We start from the raw sequence: 12,278 nt of genomic DNA, 5'->3' as shown, positions 1-12,278 counted from the left end.
TCCTGTCTCTCTGAGCATGTGACCCAATGGATCAATTAGCATAATTTCAATCTCTGGTGACAGTGACTGCTTCAGGGAGAAATTTGTCCTATGAGAGTAAATCCTGGGAAGCTAACAGGATGAGATGTGTTCTTTTCTCCTCAGCATCTAACCTGAAAGACTTGAGATTCTAGAGCTGCTGACCGCCATCTTGATCCACCAAATATGGTACCAGAATAAAGTCCACAAGAAGGAGAACAGAGCTGAGGGATATTGTTTGACATCTTATGAGCTCCTGGATCAAGCCATGCCTAAACTCAATATATCTGCTGAGCTTTTTATTTGAATAAATGAATAAATATTAATAAATAAATACATGAATAAATATTCTCTTTTTTGCCTAAGGCAATTTGGGTTAGATTTTTCTATCATTTGCATCCAAAAGATTCCTAAAGGACACAACCACCATGCCTATACAGGTGCATAAGGCCCAGGCCCTGCTCCCCTCATTCTCTCCCACCAGGCAAGTCTTCCTTCTCCATGATCTAAATCCTCCCCATCCTTTGAAGTATTGCTCAGATGTTACCTGGAGTGTCCCAGGACTTCTGTTCTCACTAATTATTTCCTTCTTGTGGCATAATAAGATATATATATTTTGTTCCTGACACAGAGCTCCTAAATCCCTTGTAATTTCCTGAGTGATAGGGGCGCTAGGAGCATCTTTTGTTCTAACATTTGGTCTCTGATCCTGGTTCCTGACACAGAGCTCTGAAATCCCTTGGACTTTCCTGGGTGATAAGAGCTTCTTTTGTTTTAATGAGGCAGATTTTAGTGGGCTCCTGGATAACTTCAGGGTGGGGGCTGGTCACCAAAAGACCAAGCTATGTTTAGATACTTGGAGCTTTCAGACCTACCCTTCACCCTCCAGGGAGAGGGGAGGAGAGGGACTAAAGGTAAAGTTAATAATTGATCATGCCTACGTGATGAAGCCTCCATAAGATTTCCTAAACTGTGGGGTTCCAAGAGCTTCCAGGTTGGTGAACACATCCACAGGCTAGGAGGGTGGTGGACCCCATCTCCATGGGGACAGAAGTTCCTGTGCTTGGGACCTTCCAGATCTTGCCCTATGCACCTCTTCATCTAGCTGTTCTTCTGCATCCTTTATAACATGCTGTGAAATGAGTGTTTCCCGGAGTTCTGAGAACCATTCCAGCAAATTATTGAACCTGAGGAGGGGGATCATGAGAACCATGGTTTAGAGCCAGTAAGAGACATGGGTGACAGCTTGGAACTTGAGATTGGCAACTGGAGTGGGGTCAGTCTTGTGGGACTGAATCATTAACCTGTGGGTTCTGCATGAACTCTGGGGAGTTAGCATCAGAATTGAATTGTAGGACCGCCAGCTGCTGTCTGCCAAGTTGGAGGATTGGTTGGTATGGGGAAAATCCCTCTACATTTGTTGTCAGAAGTGTTGTGAGTAGATTAAACAGAGGTTTCTCTTTACTCCTCTGAATGGATGTGATTACAACCTATAACTTTGAATCTCGCCCATCCTTTAGAGTTTTCCTTGGAGACCTCTTAGAGATTTCCTTGGCCACAAACCTCATAAGCTTCTTAAGGGTAGGAACCAGGGCCTGTCTGTCTTGTATCTGTGTCCCTGCCTGCCACATACCTAGGAGGTCCGTAGAATTACTGCTGAGGAGCTGTGGGGTCTACAAGGTCAAAGACCATAACAAATGGTACGTGCTGGTTACCACTGGGAAGGAACAGGGGATGGGGAAGGAGCAGGACTTCTGCATTTTACTTCCATATTATTATTTGAGTCTTTTATAATATGACTATTTTAACACATCTCTTTTGCAAAGAAAGCCCTCAGTGTGAATCGAGGAGGAGTGGTGGATTGGCTAGCATTTCCGTACAGATTTCTGAAGCCCCTTGAACCCACATCTCCTGTGGGAATCCTACACTTGCTGCTTCAAGCAGAGATCCAAGCACCAATCCAAGGCCTTGACCTTGTGTGGGAAGAACCTATCTATCACCAAGATAGAAGCATGGACAAACAGCTTCATAGAGCATTTTATCCCCTAGAAAATCCCCAGCCCTGGCATCCTGGGTGCTGCTCAGATTTCAAATACAGGCCCAAATAAAAGAAATAGAAGTAAATATTGTTCTCATAAGCCATAGGGTGCCTAGCAACCAAGAACAAAGCAGGGCTGGAGGGAGTAGTTTGGCTCTCACAGGCCCTTGTATGTGTAAACTGCAGTGAAAACCTTTTCTATGTGAATAATGCATTTTTGAGTGTTAAATTACTGAAGATGTATGTGACACTAAGGCCGAGAACCACCAGAAAGGTGACATGCCCCGGGCCCCACCCTGGAGGAGAGATCAGGGGTCTCCTTGGCCTTTGTCCCACTAGTGGCATTGGGGAAGGGGGAGGTCTTCCCTGTAGCTTTGGGACTGGGACACTGGGACCAGGGGTCTGAAATGACAGTGGTCCAACCCTAGACGTAATTCAAAAGGAAATGTTAAGTCACAGAATAAATGTAAGAGTTCTGGTGGTCTTCTCTCAAGACCATTACAGTGCTTTGTTAGAAAAAAATGAATGTAAAGCACATAATGTTGTTCTTATTAATTTTTTTATGTGAAACTTTGAAAGACACTCAAAGTAGAGAGAAGAGTATGATTTTTAAAGCTATCGTCAAAGTTCAGTATTATTAAAATTTGGTCACACTGCCTCATTGATATTCTCTCTCTTTTTCTTTGCTAAACTATTTGAAAGCACATCCAAGGCATCACTTCATCTGCACATACTTTAGTATGCATCTCTAAATATTACGGTCATATTCTTTTGTACCACAAGGCCAGTATTATACCTGAATGAGTTAAATTTACTTTTTGGAGGGCTCCCTCCAATACTTAGACCATAACCAAATTTTCCTGATTGTCTCAAAAGGGTGTTTTCATATGGCCTGTGTTCTCACGTTTTTTAATGTCCCCTCTTTGTCAGTGCCCTAGGTATGCGTTTAGATTGACTTTTGGAAATCTAGGATTATTGGGGACATACTGAAAGCAGGAAAGAGGGAAGAGAAAAGAAGAAGAAAAAAGCATTTACAAAAAGCACAGAAGTGGTATTTTTATAAGATCCAGGTGAAATCTGGCTGGCCATTAGCTTTGCCCATATGAGACACCCAGCTGGGTGGGATTAAGCTGCCTCCACTGATAAAGCAGACATTTTCCCTAGCGCCTTTTGAGCCTCGACAGCTTCTGAAGACGTAGGATGGGAGGTGGATAAAGGGTTGTTGTCATCGTCTGTCACCATGGCAACTCTAGCCAGGACTTGGCATTGCTAGAATTTTTCCAGTGGATTTTGAAGACTGCTAACCCTAGGTCAGAGTGAGCGGGAATGTGGATTTCCAGATATATAGCTGCTCCCTGGCACAGCTTCCCCAAAGAAGAAGGAAAGGAGATCTTCAGGGCCAAGATCAGGAACAAACATGAGGGAAAGAGAGAGGAGCCATTGAAAACTCCCTTACTCAGTAGGCCTCCCCTTGCCATGGAGGGTGGGGAATGCATGTGACTCCCAAGAACTAATTGGCCTAAGAGAGTGAAAAACCTTCATGCTTTATGACCTGCAACCCCACCTCTAGAAATTTACTCTAAGAAAAAACAAAAGTTAGTCCAAAGATTTATTTTGTTTGAGGACATCCCTTAGAGCATTATTTAGAGCAGTAAAAAGGGTGGGGAGGATTACCTTGAGGCTCAACAACACGGGATTGGTTTAATAAATGCTAGCTCATCCCTATACAGGAATATGAAGCCTCCACTCAAAACATGTTGTGGAAAAATACTTTGTGAGATGGAAAAAGTTCCATAATACGTTAAGTGGGAAAAAAAGGGGCTTATAAAGTCGGTCTGATGTCAATCTCATGATTAAAAAATTGAAAGAAAAGAAAGGAAGGAAAGAAATGAGAAGTCTGTACATCAAAATGTTCTTAAAAATACAGTTTTTTCACCAGGTGGTTGAATTATGGCCTTTTCCCCCAAATTTCTTACAATGAGCTTCCATCAACTTATAATTTTAAAAACTTTATAATAATAATAGTAAACATAACAGAGAGGTAGAGGAAAGGGAGAAACAAAGGCATGGGAGAGAGAGGAGGCAGAAAAGGCAACAGGTCTGAAAAGAAGAGAAGCAAAGGGAAGGGAAGGGGAGGGAATAAGGGAAAGTAACTCAGCCAGGCTGGTGGGATTTGAGAGTCCTTTTACAAGCTTCACTTACGGTTAAAAACGACTCTTTTACAAGAGAAGAAAAGGAAACAAAGTAAAGATTTTGAAGGTCTAAGTAATTATCTCATAAGTGGTTGGCTTGTACAGATTGGCCAGACAACCTCAGGCCAAAATTTTCTTTGGAGAGGATGTGACTCTCTTTCTTCATAAGACTAGCTGAATCACGAACCTTGACTTTTTAGGTTGTGAAGGATTATAAATAATTCATAATATTGTAATAAATTATATAAATGTAGCAATACATTTATATAATTTACCTGAGTGATCATTAGGTAACCATTCAATTCATTGAGAACCTGGCATGCAGTTTCACATCGGTTTATTAGCGAAAGAGGGCCTGGCTAGGGGACCCTTGCTCATTAAAAAAGTGATGACAAAGTTGGGTAACGTTCCTCCCATGAAGTTTTCCACTACTGTCAGAAAGTACTCTCTGTGCTCGACTTGAAAAGCACAACGTTCAATACGTGATGACAGGTACTGGCCCGTGAGTGGGCGAAGCTTAAAGGAACACGTTTCTTGAGGGAAACGGGGGAAACGGACCAGTGTGGCTTGTCAGCGGGGCAGGGGCGTCATCCCACCGGTTGTCCCTGGGCCCAGGGTAGAGGATGCGACATGGCCAGGGTTGGGAAAGTGTCCATCATCCCTTCCCTTGCAGGCTCTGATGTCCATTCCAAAGCAAACTGACAGCACAGGGAGTCCCACGGGCATTTGGTCCAACGTACTCTGCGTCATCCCATCACACCCTAAGCTACAGGACGCACTCAGTTAGTTCTCAATTGTCTAGGGCTGTGTAGTCAGAATCTCAGACTGTCTTCCTCTCTCTGATCTTGGGTCACCTGAGCTGCCTACTTGCATTTCCCTGCATCACGGCTGGGGAGAAAGTTGAAACCACTGCCAGGAATGGGGCTTTCCGGTCACTGCCACACTAAGTACCTATTACATGCCAGGTCACCCTAAGCATTCATCAAACAAGTATTTATTGAGCACCTGCTCTGCACCAGAGCTTATTCCAGGCACTGAAGATATAGCAGTGAACAAAACAAAGTCTACTTCTAGGCTTTGATAACAATAGAAAGACGATAAACAAGGAAAAAATTAGTAAAATATATCATGGGCCAAATAGGCTAGGGCTAAGAAAAAAAAATTAGCAGACAGGAGCAGGCAGTGTGAAAGGTTGCTATTTGGAAAGGGTAGGCAGGGAAGGCCCCATTAAGATGACATCCGTGTAAGGAAGCAAAGGACATAAGAGAGTGAGCCAGGCAAGAATCTGGGGAAAGAAAATTCCAAGCAAGCGCAAAGGCCCTGGGGTCTATCATTCCTGGCATGATTTAGGCAGTGTTTCTCAACCTTTTCTTTTTAATGATCACACTCCTAAGGAGGCTTTTTAGACATTTTTTTTCCTAATTGCCCCCTCAGATGAAATTTTATTGTATATCTGTTTATGTAATGTGTGTATATGCATGCTTTATAAATAAAAAGAATAAGTTTTTTTTTATCCTCAAGAACCAATTTTTGCACACTTGGGAGTGGGAATATCCCTGTAGAGAATGCATGACTCTGCAAGGAGGCCAGTGGGCTTGGAGCAGAGAGAGGGGAGAGATGTAGGGAGGAAGATCTGAGAGGTGATTTGAGGTCTAGGATGTCCGGCTCAGGCAGGGCCTTGGAGGTTATCATAAGGACCTTTCACTTCAAGGGAGGTTGGCAAGTTTTAGCTGAGGAATGACATGGTCTGACTTACATTTTCTTAGGATTTCTCTGGCCACTGGGAGCTAATATGGCAATATAGAAATGAGTGACAACAATCCTGGTCTTAAATAAGTTTCCTGGGAGTGGACACAGGAATCCCTCTTCTCTCCACCTCCCTTACTTCCTGTTCCTCCCCTTCCTTCCTCCCTTTCTTCCCTCATTCCTTCCATAAAGATTCGCTGAGAACCTGTTCTGGGCAGGTAGTCAAGATACATGTCAATGCCCTGTGCCAAGTGGGAATAAAAGTGGACGCAGAGTAAGGAAGCCCCACCCATGGGGGATGGGTGAGGGGGTGGGCAGGGGCGGGGCTCAGATGGCTTCTGAGTAGAGGAGTCATCTGAAGGCAGGTGCTGAAGGAGGGGTAGGGCTTGGCGGTAGAAGCACTTCAGGGATAGAAGGCAGCACGGGCTGAAGCCAGGCGAGGCCAGGGGTACAGAGGCAGGAAGTTCAGGCCGGTGTGCTTTGCGGGAGGGAGAACGGGGTGCGGGGTGAGGAGGTGGCAGAGGCTTGAATAGACACCAAGGGGGGTCAGATCTTGAGGGGCTGTAGAGATCCCATTCAAGATCTCAGACTGTACCCTGTAGCATGGGGAGCACAGAAGGGTTTCGAGCTGCACTGTCACATGGGCACATCAGAGCACCTGCTTTGGCGGCCGCATGTAGGCAAGGGGTTTGAGGGAGCGCGGGTGGAGGTGGGTGGAGGCCGGGACGCCTCTTTCGGGAGTTCAGGTGAGAGATGCAATGGGCCGGCGATAGGATGCCAAGGAGGAATTAGAGCGGTTCCTCTCTAATTGCTCTCATTATTCATCTCACTGTCAGGCAACAAGGTGGAGTTAGAAACCAGCCCAGCATCAAAGAAAAACCCAAATCTGTTCCAATATAGATGCAACTGGATGGACCATCGACACAGAGCACTGTTGTCTGCTGCTCCTCTCTCTTCAAGTGTGGACCCCATTTGAAAATTCCTCCTGCACGTTTTGAATGACAATAAAGCCAGTGAGAGGGAGTCAAAGACAGAGGTCTCCGGGGACAGGGCAGCGGGTCCCTGGGGAAGGGCCCATTGGCACACCCACATGTCCTGTAAGGATGGAGCATCGTACATAGAACCATCACTTCCAGCACAAGGCAGTTCAGGAGCCCCAGCCCGAACACCGCCGGGTTCGCCTGCCTCTTCCTGGCAGCACCTCGGGCCCTCGACTCCCTGCTCTCCGCTCTCCTCCCTTCCATTAACTTTAACTACACTTGGGCAGATCCGCAAGAATAAATTAAGAACAGAACAGACAAGGACCTGCATCCAAAGCAAAGACTGACACTCTTGGGGCCGGAGCCCACGAGGAAAATTGCTTCTGCGCCTCATTTTTCATTTCCTAACAGCCCGTCGTCTCCGGTTTCTACATCCCAGGAGGAGCCAGTAGCAAGGATGTTCCGAGGTCCAAGTCGCAGTGTTGGAGGGAAACGAGACCTAGTGGCAGACCTCTCCCCACCTCGGACTCCGCGCTTGGGGTTAAGGATGAGAAAGCAGGAGGCTGACCCTTCCTGCTCCCACCCGCACCCCCAGGAGAACAGGGTTTAAGCTCACAGCATTCTTCCAGCAAAGCTGGTGGCGTGTGAGGGGGGCACCGCAGAAGCCCGGCTGCCTGGGAGGTTTCGTAATGTTCGCAGCGTGAGGCTGCCTGCCTGGCCAGCAGGGCCTGGAGGGACGAGAGTTGACTAGAGGCCATGGCTGTCATCTAGGTCAGACATCCTCAAATAGTGGCTAATGCCCCTCTCATGCCCAACTGCTGTCACCCTCTTGGCGACTAATGCTGTACACATGAAAGGCACACAATACAGTGGTCAGGGGGCCAGCGGTGGGGACAGATCTGTCCTGGGTCAAATCCTGGCCCCTACGTCATCTTACACTCTATCAACGTACACTCCACCATGCTATACTATACTGTACTATCCTACACTATACAAGACTGTGGTGTGCTGCACCACACTAGACAACGCTGTACCCCCCTACACTATACTGCACTCTGCCATTACTACACTATACTGCACTCTGCCATTACTACACTATACTGTACTCTACCGTTACTACACTATACTGCACTCTGCCATTACTACACTATACTAGGCTGCACTGTACTAGACTGTATTGTACTCTACCACACCACACTATGCTGTACTTCACTCTACTACACTATAATACACTAGACTTCATTATACTACCCTATGCTCTACTGTACTACAATATACTGTACTGCACTGCACTGCATTATACTGCACTATACTACCTACCCTACACTATACCATACTGCACTATTCTTTACTACACCATACCACACTGTACTAGACTAGACTACACTAGACTCCACTAAACCTTACTATACTATGCCATGCTACACTATACTGTGCTGTACTAAGTGTGCTACGACCCCGCACTATGCCGCACTGTACTATTTTATCCTATATCGCTAGTACAGCACCTGGTATTTAGCAAGTACACAGTAAAGGGTAGGTACTACAGTTATTTACATACGCTCGCCTCATTTGTCTATCTGGTCAACCTCCCCATGACCCTCTCTCTCTGATTCCTTGGATCCATTCAGACCCTCCTTCTTCTATATTCCCACTGTTTCTGACACAAAAGTCCATTCTAGCCATGATCGCAATGTTCTTGATTGTCTGCTAGCTCCAGGATGGTAAGGACTGTATCTTTTCACCCATCTGGGGGCTGATTGGCCCAGGTTTGCGCCCTACGCCTGCCCAGGCTCGGCCGCCCGGGCTGCTGCTGCCTGATTCCTCCCTCCTCCTCCTCCTTGCTGCCCTCCCGAGCCCAGGCATACGCAGAACCTCAGAGTCAGCCATGGCAAGTGATTTCCAAGAACCATCACTGGAAAAAGGCTTGCAACCATCAAACGGGGCTCATCTTATACGAGCTAGCACAAATCCAAAACGAAACTAAGCAAACAGGACTAATCTCATCATCGTCATCAAACCTAGGCCCACAACACAGGGGACATGGGGGCGGGGGCTGAGTTTCTGGATTGTGCGAAGGAGGTTCCAGCGATCAGGTTGCTGCAAGATCAGGTTCACTGGGGATAATAACCGCAGTTGCAATTATATGTGCTGTTAACATTCTTTGTCCCTTGTACTTGACATAAGCCAGAAGGAGCCCCTGACACAGCTGCTCAGTGCCTCTGGGGTAAGCCACAAACTCTGCGAGAGAAGAAAAGCTGCCCCACCTGACAGAGAAACAGAGCCCATGCAGTGTCTGGTTTGGGTGTCTCTTTAGGCCAGATGCTGTTGAAAGGGTTTTCTTTCTTCACCCCTTTCTCCCTTTCCTTGTCTTTCTGTCTTTCTATTCAACAACATTATTACAAGATGGAACTCCTCCTCTGCATAGAGAAGGAAAAACAACTCTCCTGGTGTTTGCAGCCTTTTAAAAACAGAAGTATTGGTACAATCCCAAGTCTTTGAAAAAATTTCCAGTAGTTTTTCCAGGTATTGCCGGAGGATTTGGAAATGAAGAAGCAGTCCTTTAACCTAGTGAAGGAAAATAAGCAAGATTTATCATTCTGTAAAGGTGTCACACTGTGCCCTTAGCACCTGTCACAGGCTCAAAAGCCAGCTCATCTACGTACAGTACTGTGAAAGCAGGGCCACTTCCCCCAGCTCAGAATCTGGGATAGCTAACACATGATCTAGAAGCAATCTGTTAAGTGCTACCCATGGGGCCCTGCAGATTAAAACTTCGAGCATTCAGCCTCAGGGTGTTCAGGGAGGGGGGCATTTCCTCTTGACAGCAACAATAATAAACAAACAAAAAAGCATCAGAGTAATGAATGTGAGCACAATGCATTAGAATTTACAAAACCTTCCCTAACACCCCATCTCATTGCAATAGAGCAGTGCTATTGGTGAAACCGGGGACAAAGAAGAGAAGGGTGTCTGTAATTCGTGAGCTCTGGGTGTGTGCAATAAGCTGTGGTTGAGAAAGATGAGAACGGTGTAATCTGCTGGATGCAGCCAGGGCTGAGACCCTGAGAACTGGCAAGTTAACAGATTGCAGCCAAAGCTGTAGCCCCTCGCGTTTTTTGACTTGAGAGATAATGAAGCAATAAAAGCAGCAGAGGCACCAGCAAGGATTCTGCCCCATGGGGTTGTCTTTGCCAGAGCAGCTGCCCGCGGGTACCCACTCAGGATGCAACGAGGGACTGCGGCCCCCCAGCAGGCCAGCAATGCAGAGGACCAGATTCCCTCCTTCGGGGGCTGTCACTGAGCCCATCCTATGCCAGGGCGGCCCATATGGCCTAGCTGTTGTTGCCAGAGACACAGAGTGTAAATAGACCCTGGGAGTACAGAAGGGAGGCCGGCCAGGCTGGCTCTGCTTCTGGTCTCATCCCGGGGTTGTGTGCTTGGAAACCCTAGGAGGGACCTTAGCCATTTTCCAGGCCAACGACTGCATTTGTCAGACGAGAAAAGTCCCCTCCTCTCCCAGAGGTGAGGGACTTGCCAAAAGTCACATAGTGAGTCAACCGCAAAGCAACGAGGGGTGGTGGCTAAGCACACGGTGCATCTCCCTTGCCCTTGGCATTGGGAAGTTACTCAAGTTCTCAACTTCCTCATCTCACCACGAGTGTGAGGTTAATACCCTCCACGGCCGAGTCTTCGGACAATCAAACGCAAATGCAACCCATCTGCCTGCAACCCTTCTGCCTAGAACCCTTCTGCCTGGTTCCTAACAACTGCTTAGTGGATGTTGCTGGTTTTAATTATTATGACCCCTAGGAGCTGGAAATAGCTCTCAAGGTCTCTGCTACCCAGGTCAGAGGTACGGTGTGATGGATAAAAATCACGTGACCCTGAGTTTGAATGTTGGCTTCGCCTCTAGTTTTGTGACTTTGGACCAGGTACTGAAAGTTTCTGCGCCCTCACTGTTTTCCACTGTAAAGTGGAAGTGGTGACACCACGGCTCACAGGCTCTGAGGATCAGATACAATGAGATCACAGAGGGCTTATGGCCGGAAACTGCAGCTGTTATCGTCAGCTCATCCAAAGCCTCTCCCCCAGCGGCAGCGAGTACAACTGCTTTTAGTTTGAAGGATGGGAAGTTATGCGGAGAAGGAGCTAAGTGTGTGGCTTGGGGAAGGCTGGCAGGAACAGAATGGCCGGCTGGTGGATGGCACGATTTGAAACGAACCATATGTTTAAAATTATGAACCCAGATGTTAGGCCTTGGCGCCTAGACTCAATCCTTTAGGTGTCTCTAATGGTCTTGGAGGCTCCAGGAAATTTGCATGGAGATGCAAATCAGTTTCCTGCAAAGGGAAACATAGGAAGTTATCCTTTTAGCAGATCACTGAGCTGGGTATATTTGGGGGCGTTTGGGGTGGGGAAGACAAGGGAGAATTGAACAGGACAAGGGCAAGAAGAGGTATCTTTCCGCTCAGCCCCAGGGATGGACCAGGGGCTACGTGTAACAGGTACAGCGGGGGCTCCCAAGGGGATGAGGGTTCTGGAGGAGAGAGAGAAGGCGCAGGCAAGCTGGATAGAGCCTTTCACAGCCTCAGAATCCTACCCCAGCCAAAAGCACAGAGGTGTAAATTCCATCCCAGTCCCCGCTGTGTGAGGCCAAGGGCTAGAGGAGAGCTGGTCCAGGGGACGAGGCTTAGCAGAATCCACAGGGATGCACATGAAGGCCGTCGAGCCCAGAAACTAACCCTCGGAAAGGAGGGTCTGTTTCTTACATGGTTTGTATCCCTTAATGCTTAACACTGTGCCTTATACATGATGGGGTCCAATTAATGTTTGCCCAGGAAACCGCAAAGGCTACAGAGATGAGAAATGGTTATGAATGTTAAAGGTTTGCTCTGTACACAGAAATCAGAAGACTTGATCCCTTAGCAGTGACAGGCTTCCTGGTCTTAACACCATCGCCTCATTTCTTGTAGCCTTTGAATGAATGGGAAATAGAAGAAGGGTTATATCTCTTTGAGGGGCCTGGGGTAGAATTTCTATTTTTTTTTTTTTCCTCTAAGGCCGTATTTCAAATTCTTTCACTGAAATCCAGGTTGTGCCTTCAAGCAGGGAATAGGAATCACCTTATTTGTACAGTACCTTCCTGTAGTAAGGACAGTAGGTATGAAGATATTTCCCAGTACTATTTTTAAAGTATTTTTTAAATTTAAAGAATATAGGAGTCATGAGACAAGGATCAGTGACAAAACCCTCTTTGTATCAGGAAAGCCTCTTCTGAGCACCTCTCCTAGGACTAGGAAT

The sequence above is a fragment of the Delphinus delphis genome, chromosome 16 (genome assembly GCF_949987515.2).
Source record: "Delphinus delphis chromosome 16, mDelDel1.2, whole genome shotgun sequence".
In the NCBI taxonomy this organism is placed as follows: Eukaryota; Metazoa; Chordata; class Mammalia; order Artiodactyla; family Delphinidae; genus Delphinus; species Delphinus delphis.
Note: the sequence above shows the minus strand (reverse complement) of the source record.